The sequence below is a fragment of the Pelodiscus sinensis genome, chromosome 3 (genome assembly GCF_049634645.1).
Source record: "Pelodiscus sinensis isolate JC-2024 chromosome 3, ASM4963464v1, whole genome shotgun sequence".
Classification (NCBI taxonomy): Eukaryota; Metazoa; Chordata; order Testudines; family Trionychidae; genus Pelodiscus; species Pelodiscus sinensis.
In genome coordinates, this window is record NC_134713.1 from 148,061,864 (window position 1) to 148,082,369 (window position 20,506).

At 44.7% G+C, this 20,506-nt stretch overlaps 1 long non-coding RNA gene across 1 annotated transcript in view; it reads right to left on the reverse strand.

Annotated features, from left to right (window-relative positions):
- Window positions 1–10,830: 10,830 nt before the first annotated feature.
- Window positions 10,831–20,506, reverse strand: part of LOC102447732 (uncharacterized) — a 35,882-nt gene continuing 26,206 nt past the window's right edge. Inside the window, exon 3 of the long non-coding RNA XR_331510.4 lies at window positions 10,831–11,076. This is a non-coding gene — a long non-coding RNA (uncharacterized LOC102447732). The remainder of the gene's footprint in view (window positions 11,077–20,506) is intronic.

Genomic DNA, 20,506 nt, shown 5'->3' on the forward strand with positions numbered 1-20,506 from the left:
TTCTCTGTGAAGTCATGCAGCACTATATGTAATTAGGTTCCCCCACCCCACCAAAATCTGTCAATCTTTTGTATTAGCATTTATTTAATTAATTTATGGCCAGTGAGGTACTTCTCTGGGAGCCCAGTAAGGACACTAACAAAATATTACCTTACAGGACAGTTCAGTTATACTGATGGGAGTCAGTCTGACTCTTGATCACTACATCAGTAGCTAGAGATTGACATCTCTTTGAGTAATGTGTGACTCTGGACTCAGATCGCTATTTAAAGTCCATATTTTATTTTATGTTTTGTACCAAGAATCTGGTGGATTCTCAAAGATGCCAAGGAGCGCTGCTTTATTGTGAGCCAGGGCGAGGTACCAATGTCCCTTGCAACTTAGAAATCACAGTCTTGGTAGACCAGAGGTTGTAAAGGTGTCTCAAAGGAAAAAGGATCACCTAAGAACCTGACAGTGCAATCATAGCCCAAAAGGATATTCCACAAACCTGTATTTTACAGTATCAGGGCTGCAAAACCTTTTCAATAGCCCATGAGATGGGGAGTCATGCACAAACTCGGGCATGGCATTGCTTTATGGCTAAGGACAATCTGCAGTCCTCACTTAGCCAGCAGAATGGTGGCCATCTACAGAAGCCTCAGGTGCGTCTACTACAATCTTCTTGGAGCTGAAGAGGGCAAATGTTAGTGCAGTGCCTTTTTACTGGCCTGGGGGATGGGGAATGGCATTTTTTTAGTCAGAGTAATTGCTAGTTTTGTGGGAGGCTGCTGGAGAACAGCTCTAGTTTTAAGGGCTGGATTATGAGAGAGGCTGTGTATCTGCTGCAAGACGGACTAAAAGGAAGCCCTGGTCTGAGTTGCTATGGCACTTCCTATGTTCCTCAGTGCTGAGTGCCCTCTTTTTGCATTGACTGTGCTGTAAGGTTAGTTGCTTAAATAATTTAAGGGTTCTGATGGTTGCTCTGAGGATGATCGGTGTTTAGGGAAACCATGCATAGTCTTAGTGCAGAGAAGTCTTCAGTGATTTTAATTTAATCATACAACACAGCTAACCAAATCACTATAATGAAAAGCCACCATTCTGTGAAAGTAACATAAAAAAATCCTGACCCGTATTAAATAAGAGAGGCCTAGACCAGGATAAAATAGTCATTGACTATCAGTAAAATCACATTGCCACTTAAAAGACATTAAAGACACTTAAAAGACATTATTTCTAAAGCTGTTGCCATAATTGCTTATGATTCATATCACTGAGACTGAGATATATTGCAAGGGATTTCATAATAAAGTTATTTTTATAAGATCTTTAATTTCTTATTTAATCTTTGCAATCCTGTTCAAATAATTTTGATTCCTTAGGAACTATGTACTTGTAGAAGAAACGATCTGTATGCCATACATATGGTTTTGGTGTCCTCTCTAGTTCTTACCTTTTTATGTGTGTGTGTTGAAGCCACTGACTAGAAAAATCTTATTGATACAGTAAACTCTTGCTTGTCTGCACTAATGTATCTTAAAGATGCATTGCAAATTCCTTACATTTGCAAGTATGTGTCAGTATTTGGAACAGAATAAAAAGTGAAGATAAGATTTATCACAGTGTATTTCTTTTATTTTGACAAGTGCAATCTGATTTTAATGGTTTGATGCTTCACAGTGTACTGTCCTAGTAAAGGTACTAAAGCCTTAGGCACCGGAGACCTCCTTTTATCACTGTGTTACTAAGGGGAGTTACCTCCCAGTTCAAAGTGAACGTGAGTTAGGTATCTAACTATCCTTTGCCAAGAAGCAGGGAAAACTTACAATTTTTCGATATGCATATATGGTGAGGTTCTACTGAGGCTTTTTTAAAATCCTCCTGAAATCATTTATTTTTATTCCCCTTCTCCCTCTCTCCCCCTCCCCCCCCCCACTATCAGGATTGTAACATTGCTTATTATGAAGCCATAAGATTTCTAACTCCTGCTTGATGACTAGTAAAAATAACACAAGTAGCTTCTCTTCATACAAATGGTATGTGGCTGCTTTTCTGTTTGAAGTTATACTGATTGAAAAGTAGATGGCTTCTTACAATGGCTGCCTTTCTGAGTCATCCTTCAGACACAGGAAGAAGTTGTTGCCCTTTGACAGGCTTTAGAACCAACTTAATCTCTTGCCAGATGGCCTTTGATTTCACAGCTCCTCATGTTGTACCATGCCATGATTTCTGCAAATGGATTTGCCATATTTTTTCTGCTCTCTGATTGAATGTCCAAACCATTTTGAAGAGTAAAATGAAGAATGGTGCAAAAATATGATTGTCCTCTGGTGAGTGTGGGGGCATTTGCACAGATCAGCTAGTCCCCCAAATATCAATGCAAACAAATACCTGTTTGAATGAGATTTGCAAGGAAGCAATGGATTTAAGTAGAACCAAACAGCCATTTTGAGTCTGAGTATTTACACATTGTTTTGCACAATTTTATTTAGTTTTAAATAACATGCAGAGTGCACCTATTATGGTAACCAATTGGCTTTGATAACACACTAACATTACTTCCATTGTCAGTGTTGGTTTTTTTAAATTTAACTGTTTTCTATCATAACACATAGGGCCTACTGCAAAAAATAGAGAGAACCTAATTTACGTTTACAGGGAAAAGCTTGCATGTTTAAAGGGAGACTACTATAGTGTGAATGTAAAATGGAGGTTAAAAAGGTTCCTGTCATTTTATGGGGGGAATACGTCACCTTACTAGTCTCTGAAGACTCTTGAGGAACTTCTGCTGATTGGTGAACTTATTCACCCTGATGCTCTATTACCTCCTTTGTTTTGACATATTTTCACTCTCCTCTTAATGTTTCCTGTTTTCATGAATCTTCCCCTTCTGCTGTATTTTCCTGTATGTGTTTTGTCTCCCAGATGTTTTATGCCTGGCTATTTTGGTCACTTGTTACGTACTACAGTATTGGGGAGTGGGGGTTGGGGAAGCAATGGAAAATTCCCATATTGGAGAGAGACTCTTATTTTCCAGGCACATGTTACATATTAAATACAATAGATTCTACCAATATTTAAAGTGTATCCAACTAAAATATTGGAGAATTGGCCTTTGTTTTATCATATTAAAACATAAGAGAACTGAGAGTGTACATGAGTAGTGTATTCATTTAAGATGCAAGTTACTATTTTATTATTTTAATGGGCAAGAGTTTGTTTTTAAAAGACAATATTTGGTTAACAATATGATGGTATTGTAAGTTATTAATATTTATTCAATACTTAACCCTGTAAACACAGTCTCATGATGCTGCTAAAGATTTCTAAACACTCTTTCATAAGAGTAGTGGTAGATAATGCTATCACAATATTGTTGATTACTACAGTATGGCCAAGATTTTAAAAAGTTGGGGCCTAAAGTCAGAAGACTTAAAAAAAAAAAAAAAAAAAAAAAAAAAAAAACCCTCAAGTACTCTGCACTAGCCCAATTGTGCTCCCATTGAAGTCAAGGATGGTTTTGACTTCAATAAATTCCTCAACTAATTGCATGTACATGGGCTATTAAAAGAGTAGCCTGATCTGAGAGAGTGGAGGGTCCAGCAGCTCCCATTGCAGTCAATTGGAGTTGATGTCGCTTACATGCTGCTGCTCCAAAAGCACAGGCTCCAACCACTAAAGAAATCACCGTCTCTGTTGGTGTGATCCACAAGTCAGTGTGTCAGAGGTGCTCCTCTGTGCCTGCTGCAAGGAGGATACAAGTCTGTTACAACCCCAGCTGGAGAGTCTAGTCCCTTTAGCATCAGCTTCTGCTTTTAGCTCTAGGGTCCCATCCCATTTCTGGTCTGCCAGCCAAGATGGAGTTTAGTATGCAGTAGCTGTGAACACACCTGGTATGGCTTGCATGGTCTTTGCCTGTGAAACTCCTGTCCTGGGTAAGTGCTGTTCAATTGAATGTCCCAGCATTGTTGGCAGCTGTGCATCAGGCGGGCACCTGTCATGCTACTTTTTTCTCAGCAGCTCCCTAGCTTGGCTTCTCTAGGTGAACTTTTGGTTGTGGAAAGCCAAGTCTTCAGTGTGCCGCCCCCTGCAGAGGCCTCTCCACTCTGGGTAGGCAGGTGGCATGGCAGTAATAGGAGTCAGACCCTGGGACAGGAGGAGCTGAGAGGTGGATGAGGTGGGACGATATGTGACTTTCAACAACAATAACAGTAGGGTGGGTATGTGCTAGAGTGATGGCATAAGGATGATGATGCCAGTCTGGACCATTGCCTGAAGGAACAGAGACTCTGAGGACCAGATTTACTGTGTTCTACTGACTCTGATGCTTTGTGAGGGAGAGTGGCAGAGCTGTCTTACTTATGCTGGCTGCTTTTGGTCCCAGCATTGACTGGCAGATGCTGGCCTGTTATCCTGCCTATGGCAGGGTCTCCTGTTACTGTCTCATCTCCTTCTAAATAGCCTCGTTTCCCCTCACTAGGGAGGAGTTGCTGCTGCCCTTATTGGAAAGATCAGCTCATGATAGTGCTGAAGGCTGATAGATGAAAGGGACCTACCTGGCTTTCCCTTGTGCCAGAAAGAAGCTAACTTGCTAAGGGCTCCACAACCAAATTGTTTGTGCTAAGGGGATCATTGCAAGGCTGTGAGGCAGTTAGGTGACATGGTACCAGGGTAATTGGGTCCCGTTTGTATCTTTAAGTGCAAAGAGTGGGAAAGGTTTTTTTCCAACCCATTTATATAAGTGTAAACTTTTCCTCATGTGTTATTGACAGCTGCTAGGACTGGGGTTCCTTTCAATACCAATGGACACCACCACATTGAGGCCCCCACCCTAAAACCATCTTCTTTGGGTGTCCTTAACAAGTGGTACTTCTCCCTCCCTTACAATTACTGTGTCTGTGTATAAAACAAGGACATAAGAGGACACACAATCAATTTGGGGAAATTCAGCAACAATACACATAAATCAATAAGTTAAAAAACCCCTACAAAAAACAAACAAAATAACCTTCCCCCAAAACAAAACCAAAGCTTCCAAACCCATTCCTCGAACGTCTTTGTCCTTTAACACAGTTCCCCACCTATATCCAATAATCCAGTGTCCTTTTAACATAGGGGTACTCAGACCTCGGTGCTTCAGGAGGCAAATTAGCTATCAGCAGTACCCAAGAGCCCCAAAGCTGGGACACCATTGTTTCATTTACTAAAGTGCTCTGTATTCAGTCACATAGTGTTTTAATGTCATGTGCTGGAAAGAGCCACAGGAGATGTATTAAAGAATCTCTTGTAGCTGGAGAGCCTCAGTCCGAGTATCGTTGCTTTAACACCTTTCTGCACCTCTGCTACACCCCACTCATGGTTTGGTGTTGGTAGGTCATGTAGTTCCTGAGTCCAGGAGTGTAAATGGGTATATTTACCTCCAGCCCCTCCAGGAAGTGCTCTCTGGTCTTGGGCTGAGGTTTCTCCATGTTAATCCAGCTTGAATGATTTCAGCTATATTGGTTGTAACAGGTTTGGTTTCAGGAATCCCCTTGAGACCGTTGCTTGACGTGCTGAAAATACCACTGAGTCTGCTTATCAGACTTCTGGGATGCTCCCCTCCCCTGCTCTCACTGTTCTGTTGGGCCTGAACTTCTGGTCTCCCCTAGCTGCAGCACAGGGCTGGGTTCACATCCCACAGAACAGTGCCACGGACACTGAGATCCACCCAGCTCTGGGAAGGCTCAGTCAAATGGACTTAACACAGCATTCAGGCGTACAGCCCCAATGGGAACAAGCCCCTATGCATAAAGTTTATACAGAGTGAGCTCTCATGCTTGCCCCCTTTACCAGTGAAAGAGAGCTATGTAGAGATAGTCCCCTGCCCCCCAGGTAACAATTATTCACACTGGGTTTGAATAAAACATTTTTATTAACAGTATAAAAAGTAGAATATAAGTGGTTGCAGGTAATAGCAGACATATCAAAGTAAGTTACTAAGCAAAATAAAACAAAACACATCAGTTAAGCTTAATACTCTAGAAAAATGGCATGTAACAAGTTTCTTAAACACCTTTTCTCACAAGCTAGGCAGCCTCCCAGTTTACACCTAATCCTTCCCCCTGTTCAGTCTGAGATTATTTCAGCAGTTATATTAGGTGGTAACCAGGGGTCTTCTGGCCTTTGGCAGCAGCTCATTTGTTTGGTTTCATGCCTTTATGTATATTTTGTTCTACAGTAAAAGTCCAATTGTCCAGCATCCAGTGGTCTGGCACTCCCGATAGTCCGGCACCAACTGGAACCTGGTAGTGCTCCGGCCAGCTGGACAATTAGAGCTGCTCCGCGCCACTTCCCCAAGTCTGCTGCTGCTGAAACTGACCAGTGGCGGACTTGGGGAAGAGGCGCAGAGCAGCTGGGGTGCTGCCCGGTTGGTCCTGCAGCGCCACCCCTCAGCCCCCTGCTTGGCGCCTGGCAGCACCCCAGCTGCTCTGCTCCACAGCTTCCCCAAGTCCTCTGCTTGTCAGTGTCAGGTGAGGGGTAGTGTTGCAGGACCAACCTGGCAGCACCTCAGATGCTCTGCCCCATGGCTTACCCAAGTCCGCCACTGCTGAAACTGATGAGTGGCGGACTTGAAGAAGCCGGGGACAGAGCAGCTGGGGTGCTGCCGGGTTGGTCCCACAGCGCCGCTCAGGTGAGGGGCAGCGCTGTAAGACCAACCTGGCAGCACCCCAGCTGCTCTGCCCCTGGCTTCCCCAAGTCGCTGCTGCCGCTTGCCGCCCCAGCTGGCCTGTCGCCAGTAGCTGCGCGGGGCTTCCCCCTATACCCACCCACCCCCCAGACCCTTCATAGCCCCCCTTCCAGAGTACCTCCTGATACTCCGGCATATCCGATAATCCAGCACCCCCTGGGTCCCAAAGGTGCCGGATTATCAGAAGTTTACTATACTTGGAAATCCTTTGTTCAGGTCAAAACATTTTTCATTTTGAGTGAAAAAGTACTCCCACCTAAAATGGCTTCCAGCATCAGGTGGCCTGATCATATGTCTTTGACGGCTCAACCATAGTCCAGACTCACAGGAGAAGCCAGAATATTCCCAGATCATTGTCCCAAATACTGGGTCATTGAGTTCCTTAAGTAACATTACTGATCTAGGGTATGTCTACACTACCACCCTAGTTCGAACTAGAGGGGTAATGTAGGCATACTGCACTTGCAAATGAAGCCCGGGATTTGAATTTCCCGGGCTTCATTTGCATAAGCCGGCCGGCGCCATTTTTAAATGCCGTCTCGTTCGAACCCCGTGCCGCACGGCTACACGCGGCACGGGCTAGATAGTGCGGAATGGCTTACTAGTTCGAATGGCTTGCTAGTTCGAACTATCTAGCCCATGCTGCGTGTAGCCGCGTGGCACGGGGTTCGAACAAGCCGGCATTTAAAAATGGCGCCGGCCGGCTTATGCAAATGAAGCCCGGGAAATTCAAATCCTGGGCATCATTTGCAAGTGCGGTATGCCTAGTTCGAACTAGCGGGGTAATGTAGGCATACCGCACTTGCAAATGATGCCCAGGATTTGAATTTCCCGGGCTTCATTTGCATAAGCCGGCCGGCGCCATTTTTAAATGCCGGCTTGTTCGAACCCCGTGCCACGCGGCTACACGCAGCATGGGCTAGATAGTTCAAACTAGCAAGCCATTCGAACTAGTAAGCCATTCCGCACTATCTAGCCCGTGCCGCGTGTAGCCGTGCGGCACGGGGTTCGAACGAGCCGGCATTTAAAAATGGCGCTGGCCGGCTTATGCAAATGAAGCCCGGGAAATTCAAATCCCGGGCTTCATTTGCAAGTGCGGTATGCCTACATTACCCCGCTAGTTCGAACTAGCGGGGTAGTGTAGACATACCCCTAGACCTACTAACTGAGGGCCATTTAACACATGTACACTTCATATTTCTGACTTTAAACACAGAAATAATACAGGCCCACAAGTAGGCTAGATGCATTCAGTAGATTACAAGCTTTCCAATATAGGTTACATGCAATATTTTGCATATTTGAGTTAGTTATATTCATATTTAAAAGCATATTTCCACAAAGAATACGGGGGTGCAACATCACATTGGTGTTACTTCCACTAGAGTTCATTCAGCTCTGTTACCATCTGCTGTGGCTTCTGCTCAAAGCCACCTCTGTGTTATCAACTCTTGTTGTGCAGTCACCTCTGTATCATCGCTTTGTAAAATCTTTGGTAAAGGGGAGCAATGACATGGAGAACTCTTAAGCAGAGTCCTCAGAACCTCAAGTTCCTTTTTTCCCTCCCTCTCTTCCCAGGTTTATTCCACTACCCAAATCAATTCAGAGTCCATGTATAATTCTGCTAAGTCACCAGTGTGCTTCATGGGGAAATTCTGCATATAGGCTTATTATGCAAATACATTCTGTAGCTGTACTTCCCACTGCTGACCAACAGGCAGAGGTGGAGAATTCCTCCCCTTCTGGAGCTTTTATCTATCTAGACTTCTGTGTGGACAGCTTGCGAAGCTGACCTTGGCCATTCTTTCTTGGGTTTACCAACGGATGGTGGCAGGCAGGTCCTTCCCCTAGGGCATGTCTGCTTGCCCTTTCACCAGCAGATAGTACTAGTGAGCTCCCTATCCCCTCGATTTCGTAAGCCCTGTGGCTATTAAGGCAGTGTGCTTTTGAAAATCCCGCAGACTGTTTATTAAGTTGTTGGGGCAGTAGCGTATTATAACTCAGGCCCCTGACAAGAGACTTTTGACAGGGGAAGGAGGCCTTTCAAAGTTTGGAGCCATTTATGCCAGTTAGATCTTCTCTTCAAACCCCAGTGAGTATTTTCTATCTCCTCTTAAACAATGTTACCTGGGATTTCTTTCACATCCAGATGGAAAGCTTTTGTAATGGGAAGTGGTAATGAGGCTTAGTAAGAATTTTTTTCTCTTCCCCCCCAAGAAAAGGTGTCATCTGGCTCTTGCTTTTGGAGTTGGTTGCTCATGGAGGTTTCTAATTCAAGGTCTTAATTTTTGTAAAGCGTGAATTACAAGAAGTCAGAAGAATGATGCAAAGAGCATTTAATAATGCACATTCACAAAAGAAGTGGTGTAACTACATTAATTAGGCAAGTCTTGCGTAAAGATGCAATGTAATTATATATTTGAGACAGTTAATTAGGGAGCTACTTGGAAATTTCAGTGAATATTAAGGTAATTATACATAAATACTATAACCATTAAGACTGCACCCATAATGAAAGCAATAACTAATTACATAAATAACAGCATACTTATGTTTTTACATTACCAACACCTAACAATACTTCCTCTTTTTCCCCTCTCCTTTTGCCATGCAAATGACAAAACTTCCATTTTTAATTCAGATATTCTTGCAAATTGTCAGGGAAACAATGAACTTTCCTCTTGATTTCTTTCTCTAGAGAAACCAATGACAACTGCTGTGATCCACACCTAGCTGGGTGAAAGCCAAGTGTACTATGGATACTTGTCTGATGAACAATGACTTAAAGCCCTCTCCTGCAAAAGTGCCAAGCACCTTTGTGTCCCACTGAAGTCAAGATCTCAAAATCTTTATAAGGAAATAGTGTACCAAGACTGGTTTGAAATGCCACTGGGACTTTGAGTGCAACATTGTAGCTGATGGATTTAGGTTACAGATGAATTGGTTCCAGTATAATTGAGGGGACTCAGCACTTTACAGGATCAGGCCAATATGTAAATTTCTGGTTCATAGTTAAATTTTCAGGATTTTGTGGTCTGTTTGCTTCTTACATTCACAACAACTGCATGATGCTTCCCTGAAGCTGGAAGATGCTAAAGGCAACTGAGTGCCGAGGTTTGAATACTAAGCTTATAGAATAACCAAATCCTAATTCTCTGCTCCTGCAGCTTCAACCAGATAAAAACTCAGGCCCTCTAAAATCAAAAGCAGAGTTTTGCTAATGAGTCAATACAAGGAGCAGGTCTGCGCTAGTTTAGTCAGAAAAGTCATATCTGATAACTGGTATATTGAATTATTATGATATATTATTATGTTAATAATAATATTTTTCAGCTTCAGCTTCAAAGATCTCAAAACTCTTTCCATACACTAATGAATTAAGTTTAATAACGATGGTTCCAGTATGGAGCCCTGAGGGAGACCTGTTATTCAGTGTTCTGGGTCTATTAATGCTATTATTGAGGTGCACGCGAAACCGGCGGTCGCCAAGCATTGCTGACAATAGCCGAAGTGTTGGCCAGCACTAAACCAACCTTGATAGTTTGCATAGTAGTCCCTTGCGCTACACTGTGTCATATACAGCTGACAGATCGACAAGAGCTATGCCAGTCTTCATTTTTGCCTGGTAGCCAACTTCAGTTGTGGTTGTGAGGGCCAACACCTGGTCGCACGTACTTCTGCCTAGCCTAAAACTACCCCGATACTTTAATAGCCCAGCCTCTATGGTGGCAGACAAACGAGCCAACAGTGCTTGCTCCATGACTTTGCTGGTAATGGAAAGGAGTGCTATTGGTCTGTAGCCTTGAGGCGCTATCTGGTAGTTTTCCATTCTTAAGAATTGCAATCACCTTTGCTTGCTTCCATTCTGTAGGGAGGCTGCTTGTTTGGTGGATAGATGTGAAGAGTGCAGCCAGCCAGTTCCTCCCCTTCATTCCTAAGTTCTTCAGAAACTTGGGGAATATTCCATCCGCGCCAGCGGCTTTCTTGTTCTTTGTAGCTGCTAATGCTATTTTAATTTTTTTCTTCTGTGTATGGAGCAGAGAAAACACTGGATTCTGGACATCACTGGAAGCTCTAGGTGTATTCCCTTTTGATCTCTCGCCTGCTGTCTTTGTCCGGTGACATCTTTGACGTTCTGAAGAGATGGGAAGCAACTTGGTTGGCAGTTACCACTGGTGATCATAGCTTTGGTGGCACAGCTGCTCCCAGATGACGAAGCAGGGCCCATGCTTTCCTGCTGGAATGTGTGCAGTTCAGCCCCTCCACTGTTTCCTTCCATCTCTCCAGGTGCTCTTCATCCATCTGTTTTAAGAGCGCTGTGGCTTGCTCAACAACACCGGTCCTTTTGTATTGCTTTAGTAGTTCTTCTGTAGTGGACAACCAACAAGGTATATACTCTTTGTGAAAACCATGCAAAATATCATTATTTAACATCTATCTTAGTGACCTCCCAAATACTGTCTCTGCAATGTTTATCTATGCAGATGATATCGCCCTGGCTGAACAATCACAATCTTTCAAAACTGTCAACCAGATGCTAACATCCGACCTATTGACCATATCCAACTACCTGCAGAAGTGGCGGCTCAAACCAAATCCAGACAAAACTATGGTCACAGCTTTTCATCTAGACAACCGTAACGACACTGCAAAACTTGATGTTGCTTTCTGTGTGAAAAAGATTGCTTACAAACCTCATCCCAAATACCTAGGCGTAACACTTGACCGTACGCTCTCCTTCTGATGCCATCTAGAACAAACAAAGGAGAAACTAAAGCCAAGGATCAACCTTCTAAGAAAACTTGCTGCAACCAGTTGGGGAGCTGGAGCACGCACCTTGAGGACCTCAGCAATAGCCCTGGTGTATTCTGTTGCTGAATATTGCTCTCCTGTGTGGTCAGAAAGTGCCCACATAAAGCTAGTTGACACTCAACTGAATAGCGCCATGAGAGTGATAATGGGAACTTTAAAGCCCACTACCATAGAATGGTTACCGCCGCTGGCAAACATTGCCCTACCAAGCATTCGTCGGCAGGATCAGGAATACAGACTATACCAGGGATCTCCAACCTTTTTAACCACAGGATCACTTTTTCAATTTAAGTTCAATATAAGATCTACCTCAAACCCAAATATGCTTGCCTGGCTTCCTTCCCCCCTTCTCTGGGGCCCTGCCCCTCCTCCACCCCTTCTCCGAAGCTTCACCCTGCTCGCTCTGTTGGCCTTCCTCCCTGAATCTCATTCACTTTCACCAGGCTGGGGTAGGGGTGCAAGTTCTAGTCTTGAGCGAATGGCAAATGCCCTATCCTTTAGGCCTGTGTTTCTTAACCTTTTTTTTTTTTGTAAAGTACACCTTCTCCCCCCCAAAAAAGTACGCCCCAGTACCAACAGTTTTCACATACATACATTTTTTTTTATTGTTGCAACACATTTGTTAAAACAACTTAATTGTAAGTGGTGATGAAATATTTGGGTGTAAAAAGTACAAAAATAATAAAGTGCTGTGAAATGTAAAACAAGTTCAGTTTTCTCCAACTTTCAGTTGTGTTGATGTACTCAGACTTCTCTTGAGTGCCCCTAAGGGTACTTGTACCACTGGTTGAGAAGCACTGCTCTGGGCCATTCCAGGGTTCACCCCCCACCTTCAGGGGGTCCCTGATCATGCCTTCCTAGTGCAAGAGCCTGGGGCAGCCTAGCTGCTCCCAGGGCAGCCAAGACTTGAACCCAGGGCCCTGCTCTCTCCAGGTGAGTGCCCTATGCCACTCTAGAGTTAAGCTGAGCCTACCTCCTCTCTGGTGGGTTCTGTGTTGGCTGTCTGGTTGCAGGTGTGCAGGGCTTGGGCTGCTGGGCAGAGATCACAACCCTGTCCTCTTCAGGCAGATGCTGTATCTACTAGCCCACTCGGGTGCCCACTCTCCCTTTGGGGGCTCCATTTTCCTGTGTCTAGTTGTTCTTGGGGTGGGTTGGAGCTGCCTGGGGGTGGAGGGATGGTCTTGAACCTGCCATCATATGGTTCCCCAGGCAAATGCCCTATCTCCTAAGCCACTCCAGAGGCCCCCCTTCTCCCAGCACCTTCCCTTCCACAAGTCCCTTATCCTGCCTTCCTAATACAGGCGCCAGGTCCATCCCTTTGGCAGCCTGTGTTGGCTCCCCAGCCATCACCTTGGTGGGTGGGTGGATGATCAAGCCCACCACCCTGTGCTCCAGAGTCTGATGCCTATCCCCAAGTTCACTGGAGATCCCACTTCACCTACCTGCCTTCAAGCCACCCCCTCCGCCCACCCTGGGAGTGACCAGACACAGGATAAGGGACCCTCTGAAGGTAGGGTCAGGGGTAGGCTCTGGAGTGGACTAGGGTATAGGACAGTTCCCTGGGGAGCACAGCATGGTGGGATCAAATCCTGCCTAACCTGGAAGCAACTGGACAGCTGGCCCAGGGATGGAGTAGCAGAGCCAAGGCAGCCCCACCCCACCCCCAAAGCATCTGGCATGTACAGCAATGGCTCCTTGTGCTGCCCCTCATCCACAGGTACTGACCCCACTGGCCATGGTTCTCCATCATTGATCAATGGGAGCAGCAGGAGTGGTGTCTGCTGGAAAGGACAGCATGTGGCAAACCCTTGCTCTGACCCTCTCAGCAGGCTCCAGAGATATGGCAGCCACCTCCAGGAGCACAACCAACCATAGGGATAATTGTTCCAGACATGACCAGTTAGGCATTTTAGTACTCAAAGAATTAAATTTAATGAAAGTTATGAAATTCACAGTCCAGTCAAAAACTAAAAATAACCCACTTTGCAAGCAGTAACAGCAGCAGCAGCAACCCCCCATGTACATGTTGGGGTCAGGAGATGAGAGGGAAGGACAGTGTGTGTTTGTGAGAGTGACAGAGACACATGGTGGCTGTGTCTACACAGGCGCAATCTTGCACAAAAGCAGCCGTTCTTGCGCAAAAACTTGCTGCCTGTCTATACTGTCTGCGTGTTCTTGCGCAAGTAAACAGAAATACCTTGATCAGCCACCGACATCATGTCTAAAATCCCGTAAGCCTCCCAGCAGTGAGGGAAGGAAGCCCAACACGAAAATTCACTAGCTCATTGAAGAATATCTGCAATCTAACCACCGACGCTGTTCACTGGCTGGAGAGCTTGGACGTCCAACTTAGATGAAGAAATATAGCATTGAACATGACATGCGAGAGAGGAATGAATTAAGTCTCAAAATGGTTTGTGAGTGATTTATTATTTCATGTTATATGTGGAGAAACTGAAGCACAAACAACTGAAGTAATTTGTCCAAGTTGTGCAGGTTGTCTATGGCCAAACTTTAATCTGTGCCTCCTGTCTCCAGTTCCGTTAGTGGGTTTTGGTTCCATTTGTCCAGAGGAACAGGCTTTGGTATTGTTAGGTTTGCTTCACAACATCACCATTCTTTTGCTCGGCGATGGCTCTTGTGTATATTGTGCCAATGCCCAACTCATCCCACTGCAGGATAAGGCCGTGATTAAAACTAGTGGGGAATTTCACAACAAAACCCTTTTTATGTGAAAATGCTGATTTGTGGAAACTGCCAAGTTTTGGGGTCAGTGGTCTGGGAGAGGAGAGCCAACAGCCCAGTGGTTATGGCATGCTCTTGGAATGTATCAGCCTGAGCAGGGTCCTATCAAAAACTCACTGAGCCAGAGAGAGAATCAGGCAAGCTGGAGACTTGAACCTGGGTCTTCCATATGAGTGCCCCCTCCAGGCTAACAAATATATTTTTTTCTGCCCTAATGTCCATTTACTTTTATCCAAAGTGTAATGGTTCCAAAGAGATTGAGAGAGGCTGATTGGTTCTATAGCCGTAGGCCAGTGGTTATGGCATGCACCTGGTCTGGGGTAGACCCTAGGGATATAATAGTTTAGTTGATTAATCAATTAATTGTTAAGCAAAAGCTTATAGGTTAATGCTATAGACTACATGCATTCCCCTTGCCAGCAGCCTGCATCAGTTCCAGCTTGTGCTGGGTCTGGGACTTACCCCTGCTGTGGCTCTGCATTTAAAGTGTATTAGGAGCTGGACACGCAGCCAGCCCAGCTCAGTCCTGGCTCGCACTGAATCTGGGAGCTCAGACTCCAGCCCTGGACAGGGACTGCTGCCACCCCATGCTGCTGCCTCTGTATCAGAGGCAGCAACATGGTGTGGCAGGCAGCTAGGTCCATGAGGGGAACTAGTTTTTAAACTGACTCCCCTCGCAGACCAGCTCCCGCGTAGCACCCTGCTCTACTGCCTCTGAGAGAGATGCAGCAGCGCAGGGTAATGGGGGGCTCTCCAGGAGTGGGGCCGGAGCACACTGGCTGCCAGCCCCACCTCTTGGGACTATAGAATAGTTGACTAATCTATAAGAATTCATGAGGTTACTTGACTATTCAGTTAACCGATATTTAACACCCCAGGTTAATGTCTCTAATCTGAACCAGCCTCTACTGGGCTGTGAGTGTGTGTCTTTTTTTTTTTTTTCATAGAAAACGTTGAAAGAGTTCTGCTTGGTTTCAATGCAGAATATTAAAGTGATTCTTGAAACCTTGCCATTTTTCAGAAATCTGAATTCTTCTTTTCCCAACTCCTTGTGATGCAGAGTTCCACTGGCTGCAAATACCCATTTAGGATACTGTAGGTTTGCTGGTCCATCCTACCTCACCACATTATATTTATGTCAAACCCCTTGTCTACATTGGAATTGTAGGGTGCAGGTATAGCAGGGCAAATATAGGTGTGGGTTACAACAATGAAACATGATTTGTACTGGTGCAGCTTATTCCAGGATTTGAAAGCATGGTATATGGCACCCATGCAGATTGCCTGTATTTTCTCAAAACATCTGTGAGAAATGGAACTTCATAAAAATCAGAACTTTGTTCTTCACTCTGGTAAGTCAGATACCACAGGATACCAGTGGTGATGGTTAAGAGCTCAGAAAGACAGTGTTATCCTGTTGTAACGTAAAATCATGCTGCACAAGTGAAAACCATGTCTATTCTCTGGGTTTGCGCCAGAGCTAAAATCATGGGGCAGATAAGGCTATATACTTTACATTGGTGTGATTCCATTAATTTATGTGATTCTTGCTTTACATAGATGTCAGTGAGATTAGGATGGTGACTTTGTCTTCACTTGTGATGGCTAGACACTAAACACTGTTCAGAGCTATGGAAAGGTGGGAAAACTTACAAATGTGTATTAATTCATGTGAGAAAATGATTCAATAGAGTCACTGTTCTGCACGTCAGTTCTACATTGTCAGTCAGGTAGGGAAGATGGCCTCATGCTCTTGCTTCTAGGATCATCCTCATGCTAGCCGGCCAGCGTACGGGATGGGTCTGAATCACAACTCCAGATAAAGCACTCTTGATCTTTGTGGAACTTTAGACTCAGATTGTATGACAATAGTTGCCCAGATGACCCACATCTGTTCTGGCGTGTCCTGGTGCGAGGTTCTGTAGTACAAAACTGGGCTACAAATCCAGTCTTTGTGTATCTTTTGCCTAATTCATCAACAACAGTGTTGTTCCTTATCTCTCTCTATATTATAGGGTGTGTCGGTCTATCTGTTTACAAATCCATTTGTTCAAGAACGCCTCCTAAGTGGTAAGAGCTTGGGTCACCACATTTGGTATGCAGCTTCCTCTTAGCCTAATACTGTGTATCACTGCAAGGTCAGGGTTTGGTTGTATCAGGAAAATGGGAAGCGCTAGAATGGAACTGTTTTTCCATAACATGGAAAGGGAGGGGGCAGAGAGGAGGGACACAACTCACAGTGGCCACAGGGGCAGTGAGCATAGGGGGCAGCTGCACCACAAAGAGAATGGCAAGCTGGGACTGGAGCTTGCCATCTTGCCTGCCATGCCACTGGATAAGTATTCCCCCTGGCTCAAACAATACCCCCGGGCCTTGGCTGCTGTGCCAGAGGGGAGAAGGGGGAGAAAAGGCCCCTGACAGATGGGAGGGAGGGGAAGAGAAGGGGTTGCAATGGCCCCTGCTGGATGGGGAGGGGAGTGAGTCCCCCTGGATAGGACCCCCCCGCACGATGCCCTCCTCACCCCCCACTCCTTACTCTCACCCCTGTTATCTTCAGCCCCCTGCCCTTAGTTCCTCCTCAATGCCTCCACCCTGAATCCTGTACACACACCCCACACTGCCAGCGCCCTGCCCCAAAGGTCCCAGATAACACCAGGTATGTCTTCCAGTAGTTTGTGTATACTTGTAGATCTAATTTTTCCTTATACAGCCTTTTGGGTCATTTGTAGCCAAATCAAACAAATAGTCTTTTATATTTTATGGTCCTGTGAAAATATCCAAAAGGACAGCAGTGGAACAATAATTCTCCAATGATTTGTTTAACCACTGAAAACAATAGTTCAGAGTCATTGACCTCTGCTATTGAGATCTGGCAGTCCAGTCAATGTATAGATGTCATGTAGCTATTGCGAGAACTGCTGATAATGGATGATGATTGACAGAATTCATAGGTGTGAAAGGAAGTTAACCAGAAATTCAGTGGCCATTCATTTGGCTTGTTGATTGACAGCCCTGCCCTCCCCACCTCTGGGTTGTGGTGGTATGTTATTTGTGACCCTTCTCTAAGTTCATGATATACAGTGTTGGCTAATATATCATTAACTTGCAACACCATAGTGATGGGATTAAGACCTAGAGGGCTTTATTAATGGCAATTAAAATCTGCATGATATTGTTAAAAAACACTTGTTGATGTAAAGACAGTTAGAAATCTCTTACAGTAGATAGTTGTTGAGCTCTTTGCTTTTTGCAGTCTGCCCATCCAGCTGTATATTATCATTAGTTTTTTGCAAATACAGCTTTCAATTTATCAACAAAAGAGCAGGTAAGACAGTATGCAAATACAAATGAAGGACATTTCCAGGTTGGATTTTTTCCCCCCACTGATTGCCAAGAAAGAGTCAAAGGATTTAAAAATGGAACAAAATTATCTGTTAGTGATTTTTAAAAGCCCAATTATCTACAATAATTTTTGAAGCCAGTTTTAAATTACTTACCATCTTTCCTCCCCGGTAATTAGTACACCAGGTATTAAGATTTTCCTCTCTGCTCTTTAGGAGAAAGGCATTCCCTCTGGGAAGCTAGTTTCTCTTGCTGAAGTGTTTTGAACTAATGGGATGTTTTCATACCTCTTGTCCCTCTGCACAGCCTTGGCAATTTTTGTCAATAAAGACAGTGTAATAGCACTCAGTGAGAGCTGTAAAACTGAAACCAGTCCTATTACTGACTGCTTCTGTTAAGATCTCAGTCTGCACTGTCCAGAAATCTACAAACCAAACAATGAGTCATGTGTGAAATCCCCTTTCCTTCAACAGTTCTAACACTCAGGGAGTGTACAATACAGTACTGTTTATCCTAGCTCCATTTAACCACAACTTTTTATCAGCATCTCAGTTATACTCACTAGGGATGAATCACTTATTCACTAACTCCCTCTCTGGGACAAGGATCTCAGTTTTTCACATGGAAATTCCAGTTTCCCTATAAAAAAAATAAACAGATTCAATCTTTTTTTTTTAAATAAACAAAGACATTGCCTTAACCTATTGCCTAAAACTCCGCTTAAAGTTTCACAGGCTCTTTTCTGATTTTTTTTTAAAAAAACATATCAGTTCACCTATTGGAGTGTTGTACAGAAGGCTTTCTGTCAATTAATGGTCCACTAATATAATCACAGACCCTTAGAATGTTTCTTGACTCATTGACACCCTCCAATAGCTCTCAATCAGTTGAAGATTCTGAAAGCTCTGTCATGTTGAAGGTACTATAATGGGCACAGTCATGGTGATGTTCTTTTACTACGTAAAATGATGTTCTTTTACTACATAGGTTCAGTGACCATATTTTATAAACCAAAAATGGGGTTTACATTAGCCACACCCTGATCCCCTGTTAGCTACACCTCTAACCCCAGAAGTCCCACCCCTGGGGGTAGTACTTCTGGGATCAAGATGGACACATGACAGGAAGTAAAATGTGTTGTGACCCCTCTAAGAATTCCTTCCATCATCCTCTACCATCAGGGATGGGTTTGTGCCCCATAGGAGCCCCCTCATGCAACTACACTGCAATTGCATTAACCCTGGCCCCAGACCTTGGGTCCCATGACACTGCAGCACTAGGGGTCCAACCTTCATTCAAGATGATATCCAGGATCGAAGACCTATTACTTTGCAGTATAGATGCAGCCCCATTTGACTCAGAGCCTGGGAATCATCCGGAACTGTCCCACAATTTCATGAGACAACTTCCATAGTCCTATTAATGGATGATGCTCATTGGTTCCAATTACCTGGTAATCAGAGGGGGCTGGAGCAGCTCCCCACCTGCTGTGGGCAGAGGACTGCTCCAGCCTCGCAGAAGGCCTGCTGCAGACAAGGGTTGCTTATGTCTGGAGCAGCCCCTGTTTGTGGGGAACCTGGGGTGTCAGCTGGCAGGGACTGTGCTAGTGTCCAGAGCAGCCTCTCTCCGTGAGGAGTCCAGCTTGCTGTGCATGGGGCTGCTCTGGAGTGGACTGGGAGCCGGCGGCAGCCCCAGTGTGACCTAACATTAACCAGTTGTCACTAACCCTCCTCACCACTGCTGGAAAGGTACATTTCCCATGGAGGTCAATGGGGATGGGCTATTTTATATGTAATACTACTGAGAAATGTATGTGTCAATACCATGGTGGCAATGCTGATATTATGTGAACATGCTACTAATAATTGCCAAATGAGACCACTTCCCAACCTGCTTACAAAGGCCCAATCCTAACTTAATCATTGACATTACCCTAGAAGATCTAGTTAACATTTAGTCACCCTTCAAATATATAAGGGACTGAGTGCGCCCTCCCCTGCAGCACCTCTGCCGGGCTCCATGTGGCCCCTACTGGGGCTGAAGTGGCTACTCCAAGGTGCTGAGGTCTGGGGGGGTATTTTTGCTGCATCACACTAGGGTGCATTCCTGTGTGGCTATCTCGGTTGAAGGAAGGGAAATGGCAGTGCATGGAGCCATTTCTAGCTTGCTGCTTCCCTGCAAGCCAGATCTGGCTGGGCTTTCCAGGACATCTAACTACTTGATGGGGAAATGGGGACAGAGTATTTAAATTCAGGAGTGTTCTGGAAAATCCAGGATGTGTGGGCAGCGTATACCTAGGTCTGCAAGTTAATCTGCCACAGTCCTTAACCGTTTTCAGTGACTATGAAGAGGCAGATTCTTTCTTGTGACAGATCTCTGTTCTGTGCTGGAGAGAGGGATGGGTGCACCTGGATTTGGAGGGTCATTCTTGGTTCCCAGTAACACATAGACAGGCATCTCAAAATGACATGACTTGGGACAGTAGAGTAGAAATCTGCTGTGCTTCCTTCTACAGGGACACGTTCTCTTCCCCTTCAACATGTGCCCTGTGCCACAGAGACAGGCTCCAGCAGCAGTACAGGTGCATGAGCATGTGGCTTTCCTACTCCAGGAGAATTCTCTGCAGGCTAGTAGCATCTAGCTTAAAGCCCCCCTTTAGTCATGAGTGGAACAAAGGGACTGTGCACAGGCTAGAGTCATGGCTCCCACACCTGGCCAGTCTACTGTACCCCTTTCGGGAGTCTGATTTTTCTTGTGTTTCACCTCACTTACAAACTACCTGCTTACAAAATCGGACAAACGTACAAAAGTGTCAGAGCACACAATTACTGAACAGTTACTGACTCTATTTTTTACCATATAATTATAAAAATAAATAAATTTGCATATAAATAATGT